We start from the raw sequence: 24,576 nt of genomic DNA on the forward strand, positions 1-24,576 counted from the left end.
TCCTAATCTAATACCCTCAGCATCACCCGACTTAATTTGACTACATTCCATTATCCTCGTTTTGCTTTTGTTGATGTTCATCTTATATCCTCCTTTCAAGACACTGTCCATTCCGTTCAACTGCTCTTCCAAGTCCTTTGCTGTCTCTGACAGAATTACAATGTCATCGGCGAACCTCAAAGTTTTTACTTCTTCTCCATGAATTTTAATACCTACTCCGAATTTTTCTTTTGTTTCCTTTACTGCTTGCTCAATATACAGATTGAATAACATCGGGGAGAGGCTACAACCCTGTCTTACTCCTTTCCCAACCATTGCTTCCCTTTCATGCCCCTCGACTCTTATAACTGCCATCTGGTTTCTGTACAAACTATAAATAGCCTTTCGCTCCCTGTATTTTACCCCTGCCACCTTCCGAATTTGAAAGAGAGTATTCCAGTTAACATTGTCAAAAGCTTTCTCTAAGTCTATCATGCGAGAAATTCCCACCTTTTTGCAGTTTCTTAATATACTGTTCATAACCAGTAGATTGTGGTCAGAGACCAAATCTGTCCCTGGAAATGTCTTACAACTTAAAACAGTGTTGTAACCTACCCCCGATGTTTTTCAATCTGTATATTGAGCAAACAGTAAAGGAAACAAAGGAAAAATTCGGAGTTGGAATTAAAATCCATGGAGAAGAAATAAAAACTTTGAGGTTCGCCGATGACATTGTAATTCTGTCAGAGACAGCAAAGGACCTGGAAGCGCAGCTGAACGGAATGGATAGGGTCTTGAAAGGAGGATATAAGATTAACATCAACAAAAGCAAAACGAGAATAATGGAATGTAGTCGAATTAAATCAGGTGATGCTGCGGGAATTAGATGAGGAAATGAGACGCTTAAAGTAGTAAATGAGTTTTGCTATTTGGGGAGCAAAATAACTGATAATGGTAGAAGTAGAGAGGATATAAAATGTAGACTGGCAATGGCAAGGAAAGCGTTTCTGAAGAAGAGAAATTTGTTAACATCGAGTATAGATCTCAGTGTCAGGAAGTCGTTACTGAGAGTATTTCTATGGAGTGTAGCCATGTATGGAAGTGAAACACGGACGATAAACAGTTTGGACAAGAAGAGAATAGAAGCTTTCGAAATGTGGTTCAAATGGGTCTGAACACTATGCAACTTAACTTCTGAGGTCATCAGTCGCATAGAACTTAGAACTAATTAAACCTAACTAACCTAAGGACATCACACACATCCATGCCCGAGGCAGGATTCGAACCTGCGACCGTAGCGGTCGCCTGGCTCCATACTGTAGCGCCTAGAACCGCCAGGCCACTCCGGTCGGCTCGAAATGTGGTGCTACAGAAGAATGCTGAAGGTTGGATGGGTAGATCACATAACTAATGAGGAGGTATTGAATAGAATTGGAGAGAAATTTATGGCACAACTTGACTAGAAGAAGGGATCGGTTGGTAGGGCATATTCCGAGGCATCAAGGGATCACAAATTTAGTATTGGAGGGCAGCGTGGAGAGTAAAAATCGCACAGGGAGACCAAGAGATGAATACACTAAACAGATACGGTAGAATTTAGGTTGCATTGTGTACTGGGAGATGAAGAACCTTGCACAGGATAGAGTAGCATGGAGAGCTGCATCAAACCAGTCTCTGGACTGAAGACCACAACAACAACACAACAACAACAACCCTGTATTCATCTGATCAGAAGTCTTGTTCCTCCTGTCACCGAACGTCACTATCTCCCACTATATCTAACTTTAATCTATCCATTTCCCTTCGTAAATTTTCTAACCTACCTGCCCGATTAAGGGATCTGACATTCCACCCTCGATCCATAGAGTGCCAGTTTTCTTTCTCCTGAAAACAACGTCGTCCTGAGTAGTCCTCGCCTGGAGATCCGAATGGGGGACTATTTTATCTCCGGAATATTTTACCCAAGAGGACGCCAAATGTGATCATACCCAAAGAATAAAGAAAATACACTCTCTGCTTAAACCAAAATGAAGGAGTTTTATCATTTTCAGCTTCCTTACATCTCAAGATAACTGCTGAAGAATTCGATGCTCATTACTGCATTTGTGCTAGCTCCATCTTGCAGTAATGCTACTGCAGAAATAGTGACCTCGATAGCAAGTGATTTATGAATTGATGAAAACAAGAGGCTTAGTGTCGAAGCCGTTATGGAAATAGTTACAACGAAGATTCATTTTTACGATACTTCGTGTTGATTTTTATAAAATTCCGTTTGATATTTTCAAACTTCTGAATGACATACATTGTTCTGCAAGATATAACATAAAAGATTTTTCAGAAACTACCCACGGCGGAACTTCCACGCCAATTGTTATTGAAATATAAGTAACCTATCTAAATAATAATCTTTTCTACCCTAGTAAAAGACATCGTTATATTAAAGTGATATTTTGTGTTTGCATCTGACATAATAAAACAATAAATATTTTTTCGATTAGTAATGCAAGGTATTTTGATAGTTTTTAGTGCGAATTTAAAACAAATGGTACGATGATCTATGTAGTTCTAGCACAAATACAAGTAGCTTAACACGTAACTACTATTTAGAGATAGTATTAACAAAAGTTTCCGGAAAATATCGGTTCATTTCAAGTTCTAATTTGGGTCCTGTATTTTCATTTTGGAAATCTGGTCGCGCTAAGGTTAACGTAAACAAGAACCAGAATCGACTGAAATAATAAGTTACTGCTGTCATTTACAATTTATTTTTATTTATAGTACGCCTCTCAGAAGTTTAAAACTTCATCATGTGGGTTTATGTTGCTTAATACGTCCACGTATGTGTTATGATTTTGGGTTACCGGTGGCACTGTCTCCAATGGACACGGATCATTTTTTGTTCTTATTACATCACTTAGGTCAGTGTCATAAAGGAAAGAGTGAATACCTTGAAATGGCATTGGGCGAAGCATGTCGCTCGAAGGAAAAATAGCATAGTCATGTCGCTCAAAGGAATAATAGCAGATGGTGAAAAAAGTACAAGATTTGAGCCCAATTTACTAAAAAAGACCAAAGGGAACACCACCGGACAGATGGGACAGAGACTTACAAAAACAGCCAGACTGAACTAGCAATGAGAAGCTCAAGATCGGCAGAAATGGAAGAACCTGCTGCGATCCTATGCTGCACGTCGATTCAAAGACGCCTTATGACCAAGTGACCGAAATGAATGACAATGATGATGATGATATCACATACAACACAACATGCACTTTGTAAAGATTGAAAGGTTCAGTCCACTCTTATTTAGTGAGCTAATGGGCCTCTCTAGCAGGTTCTTTTTCACAAGCCCTTGGCTGTACGATAATACTGTGCATAATGTGTATTTGGATCACTATATTCGCCGTCAGCATATTCCCTAGAAGCATTCACGCGAGTAATGTGGAGAGGTGGTATCATCGTATCAGTATTCTTTTTTTAAAATCCTTTCTTCGTTCATTGTTGCGCGCATTATGTTCGCCTGTAATAGGCTGCGCTTTCACTAAAGCTTAATTCATAAATATCAGATGCTCTATGCTTTTTTCCAGACATATTTATTAAGGAAAGCAAATGAAAAACTTATATTCGTTGTAAATTTCATGGAAATGTGCAGTATATCTGTAAAAATATAAACAGAATACCGTTTTACGATCAATTCTAGCGTGTTGTTGCAGAGCATGGAGGCTTTATCAAGTAGCCATGGCAGCAGAAATCGAGCGAATCCAGAGATGGGCTATGGGATCGTGCCAGGGCGGTATATTCTCTACGAAAATGTAACAGACGTGCTCGGGGAACTTACATATCATGCACTGGAAGAAATACGACGTTCTCGTAAAACCTACACTCCTGGAAACTGAAATAAGAACACCGTGAATTCATTGTCCCTGGAAGGGGAAACTTTATTGACACATTCCTGGGGTCAGATACATCACATGATCACACTGACAGAACCACAGGCACATAAACACAGGCAACAGAGCATGCACAATGTCGGCACTAGTACAGTGTATATCCACCTTTCGCAGCAATGCAGGCTGCTATTCTCCCATGGAGACGATCGTAGAGATGCTGGATGTAGTCCTGTGGAACGGCTTGCCATGCCATTTCCACCTGGCGCCTCAGTTGGACCAGCGTTCGTGCTGGACGTGCAGACCGCGTGAGACGACGTTTCATCCAGTCCCAAACATGCTCAATGGGGGACAGATCCGGAGATCTTGCTGGCCAGGGTAGTTGACTTACACCTTCTAGAGCACGTTGGGTGGCACGGGATACATGCGGACGTGCATTGTCCTGTTGGAACAGCAAGTTCCCTTGCCGGTCTAGGAATGGTAGAACGATGGGTTCGATGACGGTTTGGATGTACCGTGTACTATTCAGTGTCCCCTCGACGATCACCAGTGGTGTACGGCCAGTGTAGGAGATCGCTCCCCACACCATGATGCCGGGTGTTGGCCCTGTGTGCCTCGGTCGTATGCAGTCCTGATTGTGGCGCTCACCTGCACGGCGCCAAACACGCATACGACCATCATTGGCACCAAGGCAGAAGCGACTCTCATCGCTGAAGACGACACGTCTCCATTCGTCCCTCCATTCACGCCTGTCGCGACACCACTGGAGGCGGGCTGCACGATGTTGGGGCGTGAGCGGAAGACGGCCTAACGGTGTGCGGGACCGTAGCCTAGCTTCATGGAGACGGTTGCGAATGGTCCTCGCCGATACCCCAGGAGCAACAGTGTCCCTAATTTGCTGGGAAGTGGCGGTGCGGTCCCCTACGGCACTGCGTAGGATCCTACGGTCTTGGCGTGCATCCGTGCGTCGCTGCGGTCCGGTCCCAGGTCGACGGGCACGTGCACCTTCCGCCGACCACTGGCGACAACATCGATGTACTGTGGAGACATCACGCCCCACGTGTTGAGCAATTCGGCGGTACGTCCACCCGGCCTCCCGCATGCCCACTATACGCCCTCGCTCAAAGTCCGTCAACTGCGCATACGGTTCACGTCCACGCTGTCGCGGCATGCTACCAGTGTTAAAAGACTGCGATGGAGCTCCGTATGCCACGGCAAACTGGCTGACACTGACGGCGGCGGTGCACAAATGCTGCGCAGCTAGCGCCATTCGACGGCCAACACCGCGGTTCCTGGTGTGTCCGCTGTGCCGTGCGTGTGATCATTGCTTGTACAGCCCTCTCGCAGTGTCCGGAGCAAGTATGGTGGGTCTGACACACCGGTGTCAATGTGTTCTTTTTTCCATTTCCAGGAGTGTATTAGATATTTCCTATTCAGGGCAGATAGTGCCACATCTCTGCTGTCATTACCGTACACCTCTTGTAGGGATAACGAGAATAAAAGAGATTGTGGCACGCACATGTGCTCATACGAGCAGATAGTCGTTTTTTCCTGCTAGGCACACGGGTGGGACAGAACAGAAAATCGCTAATATTAGTAAGAAGTATCCTTCGTGATGCGCTGTACAGTGGCTTGCAGAGTATGCAGGGTGTAACTAAATTTCCTGTACAGACTCTGAGCACAGATTACTTGTACCAAAACAAGAAAAAAGTCAAGTAACCATGGGCCCTAAAATGTGTACCGTAAGAGCTATTATGAGTGCTTGTTCATCTTCGCTACTGTGGAACAACTCTCTTCTGTTGAACATCGGTACTGTTAAACATATTTCATCCATTGAACAAGTGCTCATAGCTCGTAAGGTGTGCACTTTTAACCATGTTTACTAGACTATTTTTTTCTTGTTTTGATGTAAGAAACATGCCCTCAAAGTCTGTAAAGGGGTTTAGTTATACAATATATATTCAGATGTAGAAGTATAAAGCTTGAACATATATATTTGTTATAACATTTTACATTACAAATTACTTTATTGTAAAACTAATGGATTGAAAACCATTAATGGACATATACGTACTATTTCTGAAACTCGAGTTCTCGTGATGGCTTCTGGATTCATATGTCTGATGTCCGCCTCTTTTTGCGTGTGATTTTCCCAACAGCTAGACATTTAAAGTGCACACAACTGTTTTTGTCCTTGTTTATTTGTCGTCAGACATGTTAAGTGTTGCCAACGTGTGAGTTCGTTCTTGTCTTTTATCTCAGTAAATTCTAATGTATATCTCGTTGGGCGTGTGGTTTTTTTTTATCTTATCTGTGCCGGTGTTTGCTTTAATGTGTGTAAGAGGGAAGTGTGTGCAACGGCGTTTAATCCGTTTATACCTATGTTCTCCCTCCCTCCCCCCCCCCCCCCTCCCATTAACTATGGACCTTGCCGTTGGTGGGAAGGCTTGCGTGCCTCAGCGATATAGATAGCCGTACCGTAGGTGCAACCGCAACGGAAGGATAAGTGTTGAGGGGCCAGACAAAAGTGTGGTTCCTGAAGAGCGGCAGCAGCCTTTTCGGTAGTTGCAAACATTCTGCATGATTGACTAATCTGGCCTTGTAACATACGGCCTTGCTGTGCTGGTACTGCGAACGGCTGTAAGCAAGGGGAAACTGCAGCCGTAATTGTTCTGGAGGGTATGCATGGTTAAATGATGATGGCACCTTCTTTGGTAAAATATTCCGGAGGTAAAATAGTCTCCCATTCGGATCTCCGGGCGGGGACTACTCAGGAGGATGTCGTTATCAAGAGAAACAAAACTGGCGTTTTACGGATCGGAGCTTGGAATGTCAGATCCTTTAATCGGCCAGGTAGGTTAGAAAATTTAGAGATAGACACGAAGCCCACACTTACTACAGTAGTACAAGTTAATATGCCAAGTAGCTTCGCAGATGATGAAAAGATTGATGAAATGTATGATGCGATATAAAAAATTGTTCAGATAGTTAAAGGAGGCGAAAACTTAATAGTCATGGCGGCTGGAATTCGATAGTAGGAAAAGGAATAGAAGGAAAAGTTGTCGTTGAAGATGGACTGGGAGTAAGGAATGAAAGAGGAAGCCGCCTGGTAGAATTTTGCACAGAGCATAACACTTGTTTCAAGAATCATGAAAGAAAGTTGTATACGTGGGAGAGGTCTGGAGACACTGGAAGGTTTCAGATAGGTTATATAATGGTAAGACAGAGATTTAGGAATCAGGTTTTAAATTGTAATACATTTCCAGGGGCAGATATGGACTCTGACTACAATTTATTGGTTATGAACTGTATATTAAAACTGAAGAAACTGCAAAAATGTAGAAACTGAAGGAGGTGGGACCTGGATAAACTGAAAGAACCAGAGGTTGTAGAGAGTTTCAGAGAGAGCATTAGGGAACGGTTGACAAGAACAAGGGAAAGAAATACAGTAGAAAAAGAATGGGTAGTTTTGAGAGATGAAATAGTCAAGGCAGCAGAGGTTCAAGTAGGTAAAAAGACGAGGGATAGTAGAAATCCTTAGGTAACAAAAGATATATTGAATTTAATTGGTGAAAGAAGAATATATAAAAATGCAGTAAATGAAGCAGGTGAAAAGGAATACAAACGTCTCAAAAATTAGATCGGCAGGAAGTGCAAAATGGCTAAGCAGGGATGGCTAGAGGACAAATGCAAGGATGTAGAGGCATGTATCACTAGGGGTAAGACAGATACTGCCTACAGGAAAATTGAAGAGACCTTTCAAGAAAAGAGACCCACCTGTATGAATATGAAGAGTTCAGATGGAAAAAGAGTTCTAAGCAAAGAAGGGAAAGCAGAAAGGTGGAAGGAGTATATAGAGGGTCTATACAAGGGCGATGTACTTGAGGGCAGTGTTATGGAAATGGAAGAGGACGTAGATTAAGATGAAATGGGAGATATGATTTTGCGTGAAGAATTTGACAGAGCACTGAAAAACCTAAGTGGAAAAAACGTCCCGGGAATAGACAACATTTCATTAGAAATACTGATAGCCTTGGATGAACCAGCTACGACAAAACTCTACCATTTGGTGAGCAAGCTGTGTAGGACAGGCGAAATACCCTCAGACTTCAACTAGAATATAATAATTTCAATTCCAAATAAAGCAGTTGTTGACAGGTGTGAAAATTACCTAACAATCAATTTAATAAGTCATTGTTGCAAAATAGTAACACGAATTCTTTACAAACGAATGGAAAACTGGTAGAAGCCGACCTCGAGGAAGATCAGTTTGGATGTCGTAGAAATGTGGGAACACGCGAGGCAATACTGAGCATACGACTTATCTTAGAAGATAGGTTAAGGAAAAGCAAACCTACGTTTCCAGTATTTGTAGACTTAGAAAAAGCTTTTGACAATGTTGACTGGAATACACTCTTTCAAATTCTGAAGGTGGCAGATATAAAATACAGGGAACGAAAGCCTATTTACAATTTGTACAGAAACCAGATGACAGTTATAAGAGTCGGGGGACATGAAAGGGAAGCAGTAGTTGGGAAGGGAGTAAGACAGGGTTGTAACCTATCCCCAATGTTATACAATCCGTATGCTGAACAAGCAGTAAAGGAAACAAAAGACAAATTTGGAGTAGGAATTAAAATCCATAGAGAAGAAATAAAAATTTTGAGGTTTGCCGACGACATTATAATTCTGTCAGAGACAGCAAAGGACCTGGAAGAGCAGTTGAGCAGAGTGGACAGTGTCTTGAAAGGAGGATATAAGTTGAACATCAACAAAAGCAAAATGAGGATAATGGAATGTAGTTAAATTAAATTGGGTGATGCTGAGGGAATTAGATTAGGAAATGAGACACTTAAAGAAGTGAATGAGTTTTGCTATTTGTGGAACAAAATAACTGATGGTGGTAGAAATAGAGAGGATATAAAATGTAGACTGGCAATGGCAAGGAAAGCGTTTCTGAAGAAGAAAAATTTGTTAACTCCGAGTATAGATTTCAGTGTCAGGAAGTCGTTTCTGAAAGTATTGGTATGGAGTGTAGCCATGTATGGAAGTGAAACGTGGACGACAAATAGTTTAGACAAGAAGAGAATAGAAGCTTTCGAAATGTGGTGGTACAGAAGAATGCTGAAGATTACATGGGTAGATCACATAACTAATGAGGAGGTACTGAATAGAATTGGGGAGAAGAGGAATTTGTGGTACAACTTGACATGAGGAAGGGATCGTTTGGTGGGACTCGTTCTGAGGCATCAAGGGATCACCAATTTAGTATTGGAGGGAAGCGTGGAGGGTAAAAATCGTAAAGGGAGATCAAGAGATGAATACACTAGGCAGATTCAGAAGGATGTAGGTAGCAGTAGTTATTCAGAGATGAAGATGCTTGCACAGGATAGAGTAGCATGGAGAGCTGCATCAAACACGTTCAAGACCACAACTACAACAGGTATATTCTGACTGAGGGCAGTTCAATAAGTAATGCAACACATTTTTTTCTGAAACAGGGGTTGTTTTATTCAGCATTGAAATACACCAGGTTATTCCCCAATCATTTAGCTACACAACACTATTTTTCAACGTAATCTCCATTCAATGCTACGGCCTTAAGCCACCTTGAAATGAGGGCCTGTATGCCTGCACGGTACCATTCCACTGGTCGATGTCGGAACCAACGTCGTACTGCATCAATAACTTCTTCATCATGCGCGTAGTGCCTCCCACGGATTGCGTCCTTCATTGGGCCAAACATATGGAAATCCGACGGTGCGAGATCGGGGCTGTAGGGTGCATGAGGATGAACAGTCCACTGAAGTTTTGTGAGCTCCTCTCGGGTGCGAAGACTTGTGTGAGGTCTTGCGTTGTCATGAAGAAGGAGAAGTTCGTTCAGATTTTTGTGCCTACGAACACGCTGAAGTCGTTTCTTCAATTTCTGAAGAGTAGCACAGAAACGCTTTGACCATGGGGAAGGACATCGAACAGAATAACCCCTTCAGCGTCCCAGAAGACTGTAACCATGACTTTACCGGCTGAGGGTATGGCTTTAAACTTTTTCTTGGTAGGGGAGTGGGTGTGGCGCCACTCCATTGATTGCCGTTTTGTTTCAGGTTCGAAGTGATGAACCCATGTTTCATCGCCTGTAACAATCTTTGACAAGAAATTGTCACCCTCAGCCACATGACGAGCAAGCAATTCCGCACAGATGGTTCTCCTTTGCTCTTTATGGTGTTCGGTTAGACAACGAGGGACCCTGCGGGAACAAACCTTTGAATATCCCAACTGGTGTACAATTGTGACAGCACTACCAACAGAGATGTCAAGTTGAGCACTGAGTTGTTTGATGGTGATCCGTCGATCATCTCGAACGAGTGTGTTCGCACGCTCCGCCATTGCAGGAGTCACAGTTGTGCACGGCCGGCCCGCACGCGGGAGATCAGACAGTCTTGCTTGACCTTGCGGCGATGATGACACACGCTTTGCCCAACGACTCACCATGCTTTTGTCCACTGCCAGATCACCGTAGACATTCTGCAAGCGCCTATGAATATCTGAGATGCCCTGGTTTTCCGCCAAAAGAAACTCGATCACTGCCCATTGTTTGCAACGCACGTCCGTTACAGACGCCATTTTAACAGCTCCGTACAGCGCTGCCACCTGTCGGAAGTCAATGAAACTATACGAGACGAAGCGGGAATGTTTGAAAATATTCCACAAGAAATTTCTGGTTTTTTCAACCAAAATTAGCCGAGAAAAAAATGTTGGATTACTTATTGAACTGCCCTCGTACTTAAGCACCATTTGTTTGATGGTGTATGTCCGCATATACAGCCGATTTGGTTTAATTTTTGTGTGTTTTCGTAAAGTACATGGTATTTGGCGAATATTTGAGGACGTGCACTAGGGAATACATCTGGTATAACTGAACAAATTAAGCAGTGACGTATATGATTATCTTCCTGAACATTAAGGTTTCACAATTTCATAATCTCTTCGGTACGGTATATCATTGAAAAATACCTTCATCTGGTGAAACAGTTTTCTGTTTTGTTTATTTATGTGTTTTTCGAAGTAAGAAGGGTTGCATTACGCCACGCGCTATTTTTTAATATGACAGTGTCTTCCTACTTGAATCGCTCACTTGACGACATTCATTGCGCCACTGCGGAAGCAAATTTATTTTTCCGAGTGAGGCCTTCTTGTGACGTCACTAACGCGTGACCTTCTCGCGCTATGATAATGTGTTGGAAGGCGTCCAGTCAGGGGCTCCGGCTCGAGGATCTCCGCCGGCCTTGCTCCGTGGTCAGTGGCCTGTTAGTATTTGCTTTGCTTGGCACACGCAGAGCACACCATCTAATCCGCGCGGTGCAAGGGGAGATAGCCAACAGGGAGACGAAACATCACATTTGCATGTACGATGTAGCTGTATGGAAAGTAAATACGTACTTTGCCCTGATAGTCATTAGAGGAGACCATAGAAATAGAATTTTGTAGAGAAACGGAGATTAAGATATTTTCTACTATGAGACCGATAGTTGCGGAGACGCGCGACCCGAAATAGTTCCCTGAAGATTTGGAATGATCGCAGCATAATGAAGCAATTAATAAATGGTTTCAGTTGTTGAACAATCCCCTTCCAATCTACGGAATGAGGTGAAAAACGGTTAATGGCAATTTGCACTTGACTTGACGGAGCGTAACATCGAAACGATGGAACACTGCGTTTCAAATAGCGGCATTGACACGAGCAGTCAGCTGAACGGGACATCAACGTCACCGTCGACGCTGGTAGCGGGACTGTGACGTCGTCTGCTAGCCGGTGGAAGTTAACTTATCCTCGCCACGCTCACTCATATTATACCAGTGCATGTCATGCTTCGTCTTCATTTTATTGTTTGCTTTGTTTTCGTGACACATCGACACAGGTTCCACAACGACTTGGATATCTCTTCCGGGATTGTTATTCTACAAAAGAAGCAAGAGATCTGAAAGCGAAAACTGATAAAGTTTTCCAGTATTCGGACAAAGAAAAACCCAATACTGCACCTAAATAACTTAAAATGATGAAAAAGTCAGCTCTATTGAGGAAGAAAAATAAAAGCGTCTTGACGTTACTTGGCATTTAGAAAAAAAAAGAAACACAGTGAGATAGAAAGGCTCTAACGTTTTGCTTTCTAAAAATTGTTTGACACTTTTGTATGTATATATTTGTGTTCTTTATCAAACATATATCGATGTTTGGAAATACATAGGCAACACTTTTCCTATTGTTTCACTTTTCAACAGTTTACCATGAAAACTTAGTCTAGAACGTCCATTACGAAGCTTGCTGCACTGAAGAGCCAAACAAACCGGTACACATGCCTAATATCGTGTAGGGCTCCCGCGAGCACGCAGAAATGCGGGAACACGACTTGGCATGAACTCGACTAATGTCCGTAGTAGTGCTAGAGGGAACTGACACTATGAATACTACAGGGCTGCCCACAAATCCGTAAGAGTACGAGTGGATGGAGATCTCTTCTGAGCTGCACGCTGCAAGGCATGGCAGATATGCTCACTAATGTTGATGGCGGGGGATTTGGTGGCCAGCGGAAGTGTTTAAACTTAGTAGCAATTCTGGACGTGTGGGGTGTCGCTTTGTCCTGCTGGAATTGCCCAAGTCCCTCGGAATGCACAATGGACATGAATGGATGCATGTGATTAGGCAGGATGCTTACGTACGTGTCACCTGTCAGAGTCGTATCTAAACGTATCAGGGGTCGAATATCACTCCAACTGCCCACGCCCCACACCATTACAGAGCCTCCACCAGTTTGAACAGTTCTCTGCTGACATGCTGGGTCCATGGATTCACGATGTTGTCTCCATACCCATAAACGTCCATCCACTCGATAAAATTTGAAACGAGACTCGTCTGATCAGGCAACATGTTTCCAGTCATCAACAGTCCATTGTCGGTGTTGACGGGCCCAGGTGAGGCGTAAAGCTTTGTGTCGTGCAATCACCTAGTGTACACGAGTGGGTCTCCTACTCCGAAAGCCCATATCGATGTTGTTTCGTTGAATGGTTCACATGCTGACACTTGTGGACGGGTCAGCATTGATATCTGCAGCAGTTTGCGGAATGGTTGCACTTCTGTCACGTTGAACGATTCTCTTCAATCGTCGTTGGTCCCGTTCTTTCAGGATCTTTTTCCGGCCGCAGCGATGTTGAAGATGCAGCAATGTTGAAGATTTGATGTTTTACAGGTATCCTGATATTCACGGTACACTCGTGAAATGGTCGTACGAAAAAATCCCTACCTCATCGCTACCTCGGAGATGCTGTTTCCCATCGCGCGTGCGTCGAGTGTAACACCACGTCCAAACTCACCTAAATCTTGATAACCTGCCATTGTAGCAGTCGTAACCGATCTAACAACTGCGCCAGACACTTGTGTTATGTAGGCGTTGCCGATCGCAGCGCCGTATTCTGCCTGTTTACATGTGTCTGTATTTGAACACCAGTTTCTTTGGCGCTTCAGTGTAGTTTCCTTACTCTAGTAAAATAATCATATTTCTTTTATAATTTTTACTGTTCGATATTGAGGTAAGAGGAGTGATAGTGCGTTGACGGGGGCATCAGTTTTGTGTTCCATTTAAAACTTTCACCAATTCGGGATAGCAGTGTCCGTCTACTTTTCATAGATTTGAACATGGCTGGTTGACAACTGAAACAGGTTACCTAACTGCAACTTTGTATTGCGGTCAAGATAGGTAAATTTATAGTGAATTATCTACTTTTTCATTTAATGTGAATTGATGGCACATCTGTCAGTTGGGAACCGACAGACTTCCACGTTCTTCCGAAAGATATTGTTGAGGGACGGAAAGTATTTTATCATCGGTATTTTACAACCGAGAGAAGGAGAAGCAGCTCATATGCATTGGTTTCCACACTATAAGCCAACCTTGTGGGCTCGTCACAGTTCTAACGGAAGATTTGCGTGACGATGTTCCCCTTCTTGTAGTCCGGATGTCGCAGGTTTTGTACAGGCTCTCAGTTGCATTTTTTCCTTCTCCATCCGTACTCCAGCAACACGAGCTTATTGCTGAGGACATATATCATTACAGACATCTCGTTAGTGTTGTCAGAACATTGACACGTCTCGAATATCAAAAGAGGAAGAAACCCCATGTTCACTTGGACAACATTTGCTTTCCCTAAATCGCTCCAGGCAAATACCGAGATGATTGCTTTGAAAGGACACGTTCGATTTCCTTCCCCATCCGTGATATAGCCCGAGCTTGTGCACCGTCTCCAATGACCTCGATGTGGATGGGACTTTAAACCCAATCTTTTTTCCTTCCCGCTGCAGGTTCGAATCCTGCCTCGGGCATGGATGTGTGTGATGTCCCGAGGCTAGTTAGGTTTAAGTAGTTCTAATTTCTAGGGGACTGATGACCTCAGATGTTAAGTCCCATAGTGCTCAGAGCTATTTGAGCCATTTTTTCCTTCCTTTTTTAAAACCATCAGATATACCGCCTTGTTATAAGATGCTAGCTCTTGGTGTGTATATTGGTATTTACCAATCGTATGAAAACACAACTAGTGATCTTCTTGAATCTCTTGAATACTGTATGGTGTCTGACAAATGAGTAGTTTATGTGTAGTTCTGTATGTTTTTGTTCCTTGTACGTGGAGTCCTCATCCAGTTCCAGTTAGGACTCGTAGACGCCATGCTTAAAACATTCGCTAGTAGCAATGAAGTGGTCATGACGTTCAATTGCTTGCCGTGAGTGCACATACTTTGAAAAAAAAAACTAAAGACGGAAAGGAACATTTTAATAAAATATTCCCATAAAATATTCCAGTAAAATATCGAATGTACTACTGAGGCACTTTCTCATAATCTGGCGTCTTTGATTATTACACGAAATTTGCTGTAAAAAAACTATGTATAAGTGTCTTATATAATGTACAGGATAGCATTCGAAATCATTTGATATCCTTTTTTGGGCATATATACTCTTTCTATTATATGTTTAAAATCCCGATCGTTTCGGCTGCACGTACTAGAACATTCAATAAAACATGAGTGATGAAAAGTTAAATGTAAGTGAACAGCGCAAGCAGTTGGGCCGATAAAACTAAATTTAAAGCGTAAAAACGTCGACGTAAAACCGAGCCACCTGTCTGGCATTATCCCCAGCATCCGAGGAATCTTGACTGAGCTGGTTGCTTGAAAGGAGGACACTGGCAGATATTTTGAACAGTCTGTTCCTAATCACGCTCGCCTAACGTGTTTACCTGAGTGAAACACCTCCGTCTTCGATGTGCTGACTGCAGCAACTTAGCAAGCTGAAAAATTTTCGCGCTGCCGTGTTCTTTTTTTGTGAACAGCAAATTATTAGATTGGTTTTACTTGTTGAATTATTGCTCATCTATTTTCAGACTGTGAGAGGGGTCTGTAAAGGACGATTTTTAAAGTTTTTCTTGAATGTTTTGAAAACCACGGCTCGTAGCGAAATGTTTCCCAGTACAAAATTTGACTACATTAAATTTCCTGAAAAACAGTCCGGATTCATTTTTTCTCTATGGCTAATACTTTCTTCGTTGCGAACGATGGAAAAGTCGTAGGTTATTAAGAATAGTGTTTTGATTGTATAAAATTTATGTTTCTTGTTAAGTGAAGTGGGTTAAGAACAACTGTTAAGTATCTGTATCATATCTAAGTGCATTAGAACCGTATTAAAGGATAAATTGTGAGCCGTGTGTGTAAAAACGTGGAACGTCGAGGGTGGAGGTTAGAGGCGTGAAGGAAGTTAGGTCGCCGGATTGTGGTCATGCACTTAGCTTTATAGGCCCAATCTGAAAAGTAAGAAACGCACTCCGTCATCAGGCCACATGTGGCCCACCGGGACCGTCCGACCGCCGTATCATCCTCAGTTGAGGATGCGGTTAGGAGGGGCGTGTGGTCAGCACACCGCTCTTCCGGTCGTTATGATGGTTTTCTTTGACCGGAGCCGCTACTATGCGGTCGAGTATCTCCTCAATTGGCATCACGAGGCTGAGTGCACCTCGAAAAATGGCAACAGCGCATGGCGGCCCTGATGGTCACCCATCCAAGTTCTGGCCACGCCCGACAGCGCTCAACTTCGGTGATCTGACGGGAACCGGTGTATCCACTGCGGCAAGGCCGTTGCCTGAAAAGGAAGAGCAAGGAAGCAATTCCTCATTCCTGTGGGTAGGAAGGGGGTGTTTATTTTCTACAAAATGTGTTAACACTATGTTGAATACAGATATGAGCTGCTGGTAATACAAACGAAAGGAAAGCATATGGACAGATTCTATGTAAATGTCTACCTCTATTCTACGCTGCTAGAGGGGAAATAGATTTTTAATCATCCTGTACGGCAGTTATATCATTCCTTTCGGAAAGGCGACTTCCTCCACCACGATCACGGTCGCTTTTCAGTTTACAGATAGATCATACTTCTTCCCCAGAATTTCCTGTCCAGTTCTCTTATGTGTGTGGGGGAAAAAAAACTTCACACAGGTTGTATTACATAGCGGAGTTATTTTCATTTTATTAAGTGAGTACTTATTTGCAGTTGTTAAGAGGGCTTTTATGTAAAAGGTGTTTTTAGAAACAGTGGCTGAGAAGTGCTTATTTTGTAAGAGTGATATTGTATGTGACCTCTGTAGTTTGGATGGGAAAGGGATTGGATTGGTAAAAGGGGCATATTGCTGCTATATGTCGCTGACAGCGTTGTAAAACTATGTGACCGTGTTGTAGTCACATGATAGTGGATTAATGAATGACCAGAACGTTACTGCACTTCTCTCATCATTAATTTTGTTAGTGGTAGACTATATAAGTCTCTTCCTTTGAGGAATTGCTGGTACTTGGAAGATTTGGCTGTACTGAGTGGAGCCACTGACCACATGTCCACAATATATCTTACAAAGTAGATGTCAATATGTCTGATGGAATAGGACTGATCATGTTTAAACCTAGGACAATATTTTGATGTAATGCATTGTTTGACTTCTGTTGAAATATCTGAAATTGCATAACACCTAGGTGAATTACTTCTATTATATAGGGAGCCAAAATAAAGACTGTGGGCCTCTTCAGATGCTGGGAAGCTGAGGCTGAAATGATGCACTGGATACTGTCAAGCTGCGAAAAGTATTCCAGCCATTGGTAGTGAGGCAATGAAATCGACATTGTCGAATACATGTTGACAGAATGTTGGATTTGGGGCAGGCTCTTCAGTGTGGCAGATTTTTGACAGCAGCACCTGTTGAGCTTTTTAACTCTGTTACCAACTGCTAATAAATCCTCACTTAGTAAACTAAAAATAATTACTCTATATAAACACGAGCTCAGTGAAGTTATGTTGTCTACTTACATGAGAGAACTGGATAAGGAATGCTGAGGAGGTATAATCTGTAAACAGAAAAGTGAGCTGAAGTGGTGGGGGAAGTTGCCGTTCTTGGAATAACGATACAACTGCCGTACGCGATGACTTAACAATCTATTCACCCCCTATTATTGTAGAACAGTGTGCTGAGATTTACACAGATTCTGTCCATACACGTTTCTTGGGTTAGTATTATTAGTAATTAATATCGGTATTACATGTAGTTTTTAAGCACTTTGTGGATAATATACACTCTCGGGCATGTCTGTACACTGCGTTGCCAGTGATTCGTAAGGCGAGCTGCGGAAGGTTCGGTGTAAGTTTGTGAAAAACCTTGTGGTTGCTTTTCGTGACTTAGTGCGGTAGAGAGAATAGGTAATTGTCTGCTTGCTCTTTATTTTGCGGATTCCCTCGTGCTTTTACACTCGACCCCCACCTAGCCACCGTATTACACCCCCAGATCATGATTATCCATCAAAACGGCTATATTTCACGTTCAGATGTTTAATATGTGTTCTTAACCCACTACATTTAACTGTAAACAGAAATGTTACACCATTAAAAATGTGTTTTTAATAATTTGCAATTTTCCATCCCCTGCAACGCGGAAATTAATGACTAGGACTTTTTAGGGAATTTAATGTCTAAGTTGGTTTTGGGAAACATTTTTCTTAGAAGCAACGGTTTTGGAGTTATTAAAGAAAAACAAAAATCTGACCTTTAAACGCCCCACTGCCCCACCCCTTCACACTCACGGCCCACCGAACAGGATTTTTAATATGTTATTCATTACACTCCCTCCTGCCACTGTAGAAAAATTTTGCAACTACACAAATCTCACCACTCCCTTAATTTTCCTTCGTTGACTGGACTACCCTAGGGGCTACAATGTGTATTGATGCGACTTTTCGGGTACCCTGTATTGCAATGTGTGAGATCATCTGGTCTGAATTTGTTGCCACATACTCCGACAGTGATGAATTACCTGTTACCTCATTTGTCGATAAAATGACCTTCTCGTCCGGGAGTGTAGTTTTAGAAGACGCTACAAACAGCAACAAGATGTACTTGAGTGTATTTCGTGTCGATAACTGCTCCTAAGTACCTGAAGATATAGTCGTAAAAGGCTTCGAAATCTGCTGCAAATAAAGCGGCCAACAAACGCAACTGAGTGGAAAATCACTATGTAATGGACGAATAAACAGGCATAGACTTGGAAGTCTTATTCGTTAATACTCATCCACTGTGCTTCCACATAGCATTTTTTTTAAGATTATGAATAAAGAGTTTAATTGAGTCATAAACTGGTTATCATTTCATGTCTTTCCCTAGTGTAGATCGAAAAACAAGTCATTTAACCATAGATCCATAAAAATGCACACAAATTCAGAAAACTGACATCTGTTGTATGCAGTGTATGCAAAACATTACTTTAAGGTTTGCACATGGAGAAAATGCTTAGATGCCAGTTATGAGATTTCTTTCTAAAAGGAAATGTAAACAGTTTTATTTGTAGCTGCGAACAACAGTGAATCTATAAACACTTGAGCCGGCCGGTGTGGCTGTGCGGTTAAAGGCGCTTCAGTCTGGAACCGCGTGACCGCTACGGTCGCAGGTTCGAATCCTGCCTCGGGCATGGATGTGTGTGATGTCCTTAGGGTAGTTAGGTTTAATTAGTTCTAAGTTCTAGGCGACTGATGACCTCAGAAGTTAGGTCGCATAGTGCTCAGAGCCATTTTTTTTTATAAACACTTGCCTATGACTTGGAAACACTGAAAGACCGGAATTGTCAGACTGCGAAGTACAACTTCACGTCACTTACCATCAACGCGTTTTACTTTCTTAGTAAGAAATCCAGGTTTTATTTTCAAAGCAGAACGGCTATGTAAATCAGTTATGGGAAAGGCAAATATCGTATTGAGATGTACTGAAAAGTATCTTAACTCATCCACGGCGAATTGCGCCGCCAACACTCGTCTGGCTGAATCTTTAGTTCAGTAAGCACAAATAATATTGCAGATATAAAGTGGTGTTGCGAGATTTGTTATGGGTTTGTTTAGGCAGCTCGAGACGTCACAGAAATGCTCCAACTTTAGAGCGACAAAAACTAGGTATTATACTAAAAATTCTGAGACCATGCATTCGAAGTCATTTAGAAAACACGTAATGTATAACACCTAACTTAAAAGTTTAGTGTTTGCATTATGCATACCATAGAATCATCGATACGGCGTACACCAGAAAGCATTATGTCAGCTACGCTGGATAAGTCACAAAAATTACACGGAAATGTGGAGCTCGCGTAACCCCGTTTGATAGACAGTCGTTCTACTCACACGTGTTCCTGGGAAAGTAATATTTTTTAAAGAGAAAGAGGCGAGAGTTTCTATGTACATACAGACTGTAGATCTGACCTGTGCACTAATACCATTAGTAATTATATCATTTATAATAGTGAGCGAAGACACAAAGACGAAAATTCCCAAGAGTTTTAAAATGTCGTTGGTTCCCGTATCAGGCCATTCTGACGTCTAGAATTCAGCATAGCAGCATTTTGTCGATATGCACCCGTGCTGCACTCGGGTTGCACTGCGCACCAGACAGTCGAGAGAAGCAGGAGGCAAGTTGTTATCCGCGCAGATGCTTTCTAGTGTGCTCAGCTTGCTGGAAACGTTTTGCTCGGACCATGATACAAGCAACACCGCTGCCGTGTCATAGGAGCCGACTGACGGCGAGCAGGCAAAAATAGAGCGACGCATTTAGCTCAGGGAAGCGTTTTGTGTAACTGTGGCAAGTCGGCCGCGGCGCCCGTTTCGGTCGGGTCACCCGAATAGCCGTCCGCGATCTGCGGGGCAATAGCTTGAGTTGCGTCCGTACCCTGACCACGGGCTCCTTTATCACTTGGGAGGTAGCGAACTGCGGCGCTTGGCATTTTTTAACGTGTTACACTCCATCTAATCTCTCCTCCTGTCCCATTATGTCATTTCAAGTGCAATGCGTTTAACCTAAGCTGTTAATCTCAAATATTTTCGATACAGTTGAATATAGTTCTTCCGGAGATACAATACACTGTCTTATCAAAAGTATCCGGACACCATTACGTAATGCGATATTGGCCATTAAGTGTCACGAAAGGCGGACCCGCCAATATAAAAGGAGGCTGGTAGTATTGTGTTGTCAGCAGAGAAGCAGTAACAGTAGAATGGGTCAGTCATGATAGCTCGCTAACGCAGAACAGGGACTAGGCATCGGATGTCACCTGAATAACAGATAAATTAGAGACATTACAATGCTGCTAAAATTGTCCAAGTCGACTGTTGGTAATTTGATTATGAAGGGGAAACGCGAAGGAAACACCGTAGCTAAAGGTGAAGGGAGGTTGTACAAAAATCTTATGAAATCTGCGGAAGGAATCACTCACCAGTTCGAAAGTGGTAGCAGCAGTGTAGCACGGCCATAAGGAGTTAAAGAGAATGGGGTACCATGGTCGAGCAGCTTCTTATAAGCCACAAATTTCTGTAGTCAGTGCTGAGCTACGCTCGAGGCGGTGTAAAGAGCGACGTCGCTGGACACAAGTGGTGTTGTGATGCAACAGTCCGATGGAAGGGTTTGCGTTTAGCGAATGCCTCGAAAAACTGTAGTGGCCACAGTGGTTTTACGATATGAGGGTGTTTCTTGCGGTTAGAGTGTTGTCCCCTTATTGCACTCGAGAAAATTAGTTCAAAGGGTTCAAATGGCTCTGAGCACTATGGGACTTAACATCTGAGGTCATCAGTCCCCTAGAACTTAGAACTACTTAAACCTAACTAACCTAAGGACAGCACACAACACCCAGTCATCACGAGGCAGAGAAAATCCCTGACCCCGCCGGGAATCGAACCCGGGAACCCGGGCGTGGGAAGCGAGAACGCTACCGCACGACCACGAGATGCAAGAGAAAATTCTAAACGAGGAGGGATATGAACGCATTTTACAGTATTGTGTACTGCGCACAGTAGAGGAACAGACTTTCAGACTTCTCATGTTAACTGTTCCCAGCGGAGTACGAGCCGTCATAAATGCGAAGGTTGGACACACCTCATATTAATGTATACTAGTAGGTGTCCAGATGCTTTTGATTTGATAATGTACAACAAATTCCTCACATACAATCATGCAGCATCGTGTCAAAGCGATTTTAATTACAGAGCAAAATTATCAACTTTATTTATCAAATGAACCTGTACTGATTTTTGCTGAGAATCTCATTGATCATCGCCATGCAGTTAGCTCCATTCTTAGTTAATAATGATCGAGAAATCTCTTGCGCGATGGATAACCCCAATGCCACTGCAAAAGAGCGCAGGTCACTCCTGTTTGCAAGAAAAGGTTAAGAGATTGGATGCACATAATTAGAGACTAGTATCGCTGACGTCCGTCTGGTGCGTGATCTTAGAGCAAATTCTCAAAGAACCGGACACAGCTCGCTTTGTTCATACACGACATCTTGCAAACAATAGATGCAGGTGGACAGGTAAACTGCTTCTTCCTAGGTTTTAGTAAGGCGTTCGACACAGCACTGCAATGTCGGCTGCTAATCAAGTTACGATCATACCAAACATCTTAGCAAATATGTGGGTATTTCTGATAAGGTCTTACGGGACCAAACTGCTGAGGTCATCTGTCCCTAAGCTTACGCATTACTTAATCTAACTTAAACTAACTTACGGTAAGGACAACACACACATCCATGCCCGAGGAAGGACTCGAACATCCGACGGAGGGAGCCGCGCGGACCGTGACAACGCGCTTGAGACCACGCGGCTACCCCGCGCGGCAGCAGATGTGTGATTGGCTCGAAGAGTAATTGAACTAAAAAATACTGTACGTTATACTTGACGACAAGTGTTTCAAAGAAACTCAAATAGCACCAAGTGTGCCACAAGAAAGCGCAACAGGACCTCTAATGTTGAAAACGTACAAACGATTTATCAAACGGGTCGGCAGCACTCGTAAGACAGTTCGCTGACGATATTGTTCTGTGCGAGATAAAATCTTTGTTGGACGATCATAAGAAATTGACAGAATTTTACTTGGCGTAATGACTAACAGATCTGTATAGCCGATAGGCCCGACGATTTAGCGATCTTTTGGCACTCAGGTACTTGATTAATACAAACAGATGCAACTCCATAACCAATACTCTGAATTCAATTCCGATAACCACGGATGGTGCAATGGGATTGCTTTGATAGTGTCCGAAGGGTTTGAATATCTACGCGCAAGTCGCAGTCAAAGTACTCAGGGGAATGAGCATAGGGGAGGAAATGCAGGGATTCTGCATTGCCGTTCTAGGCATCGTTCTAGTGGAAATGGTTTGCCATTGCCTTCCTCCGAAATGTTACGATGTGTCAAGCACGTATCAGTGTCGCTTGGATGGCTGTGATGAGTGCTTGTACATTGTAATGTAGGGCTTGTGTTGTTATGGATGAAAGTAAGGGAGAGTGTGAAACCAGGTGCCGGCACATAGCTTACTGCTCAGCAGCACCAATCGGGACGTCGAGTTTAACGTCCCCGTGTGACGGGCAGATCACCGTCAACAGTGTCACATGCCCACACTTCATGAGATAATGAGGAAATGTTTGAAATTTAATCCGGGACATTGACTCAAAGACTGGTTGTCAAGAACTTTACGCTACCACCTCTGCTGTCCTTGTCCAAATACTGTCGTCGAAAATTTTCCACCATCAGAATTTGAACTGGCTTACCTCAGATTACAGCGCCATGGCACGGGCGTACGCTGACGACCTCAGCCACGGTAGCGGATGCACGTCTCGAACGAAACATAAGTATACAGTAGCATTCGTCACATATCCAAGCATTCGTCACATATCCAATTTGCACCGTCGGCTTGCTTTAATTGGACAATCTGAAGGATAAATTAATTGTTGATAATACGTAACAAAGAAATTTAAGTACTGTAGGCAAAAATATATCTTAGAGAGAGAGCACGGTTAGTCACGTGGTGATGTATTCAAGGTAATTTAAAATTAATATAGCGATTACAACCGGCTCTAACTATTTAATGCTTAGCGCTACATCGATAAAATTACTGAGAATGTAAAATAATCGATCTTTTACGTGCTTTGTAGATGTTCCGTATGACTCGCATTGGTCACACGGACGACATGTGACAATGCATTTCACACCATACGTTATGAAGTATATGTAGAGTTACCGATGCGAGCGCATTGGAAATTTGCATTTTGAATTCTGTAATTGTTTCTGTGAGAGGGGGCACATACAATAGGTCTTTTTTTTCACGTAACTCCGTGAAAATATGTCCTTGCGTATCAGGTCCGAAGAGCTAGGTGATCAGGAGCTGGACACAGCATCATCATGTCCAGTGCGACCAATCCAACGGTGTGGAAGATGTTCATTTAATAATGTGCGAACCTCCGTATCCTAACGTGGGAGTTGCTATAAAGATAAAAAGTGTGAGTATCAGTCTGCCGCTTCAGCCACTGCTCAAGCATGTTCAAGTAAATATTTGCTGAAACACTTGGCTCAGTGAAGAAAAATGAACCGTACAGTAACTTCAGATTCACTGCGCTAACACAACGATTTAAATTTGGAACTTTCTTTTACAGTCTCTGTAACTCTTATCGCTGTATCGCCTTGCGTTAAATAGTTATAGCCATTTGTAACTGCTACTATTCTTTTAGAACTGGTCTGTATACAATTAAGAGTTGAAGGAGTGATATGGGTAGAAAAATATGATGTCGGCCCGTATGGTGACGCTATTGAGGACTTTAATTCTTAATGCGCACTGAATGTACGTGTCTAGACTTGATTGAAAGCGCTGGGGAATCATGAAACCATGCGAAAACTGTTACCAAAGTAAAAAAAACTCGGTAGTTGTGTATCGCTGCAGTAGTGCAGAAAATTTTACTTCAAAAGAAAGATTGGGTTACAATAAAGAAAAACGGTAGTGACAGGAAATGATTTTAAATAATTCCTCTAAACTCTAAAGACATCGTCGCCGACGAGCTGCTTGTGTTACTTACGTTACGGAGTGCGATTTAGAGGGTGGACCTGCTTTCCATGGCGGATTTCACGTACTTTGTTTGAGACCTGAGGAATCTTCGGGGTTGCTTGAGACGCTAGTCCGGGTCGGGCCAGTGGGAACGGCTACATTCACTGTGCGTGTGTGCGTGGCGGTATTGATTAGCTGGGGCAGCGTTGCCGCACCTCAAACTAGGCCAGGCCAGCCCAAGGAAGGTCCTTGCATTGATAAACACAGCTCACGTCATAACTGCGTTACTCTC

At 42.9% G+C, this 24,576-nt stretch overlaps 1 protein-coding gene and 1 pseudogene across 2 annotated transcripts in view; one reads left to right on the forward strand and one right to left on the reverse strand.

Annotated features, from left to right (window-relative positions):
- LOC126176710 (histone demethylase UTY-like) overlaps positions 1-24,576 on the forward strand; it is a 64,787-nt gene that overhangs the window by 9,306 nt on the left and 30,905 nt on the right. The window lies entirely within an intron of this gene.
- Positions 15,929-16,046, reverse strand: LOC126102774 (5S ribosomal RNA; annotated as a pseudogene).

The sequence above is a fragment of the Schistocerca cancellata genome, chromosome 1, assembly GCF_023864275.1.
Source record: "Schistocerca cancellata isolate TAMUIC-IGC-003103 chromosome 1, iqSchCanc2.1, whole genome shotgun sequence".
Taxonomy (NCBI): domain Eukaryota; kingdom Metazoa; phylum Arthropoda; class Insecta; order Orthoptera; family Acrididae; genus Schistocerca; species Schistocerca cancellata.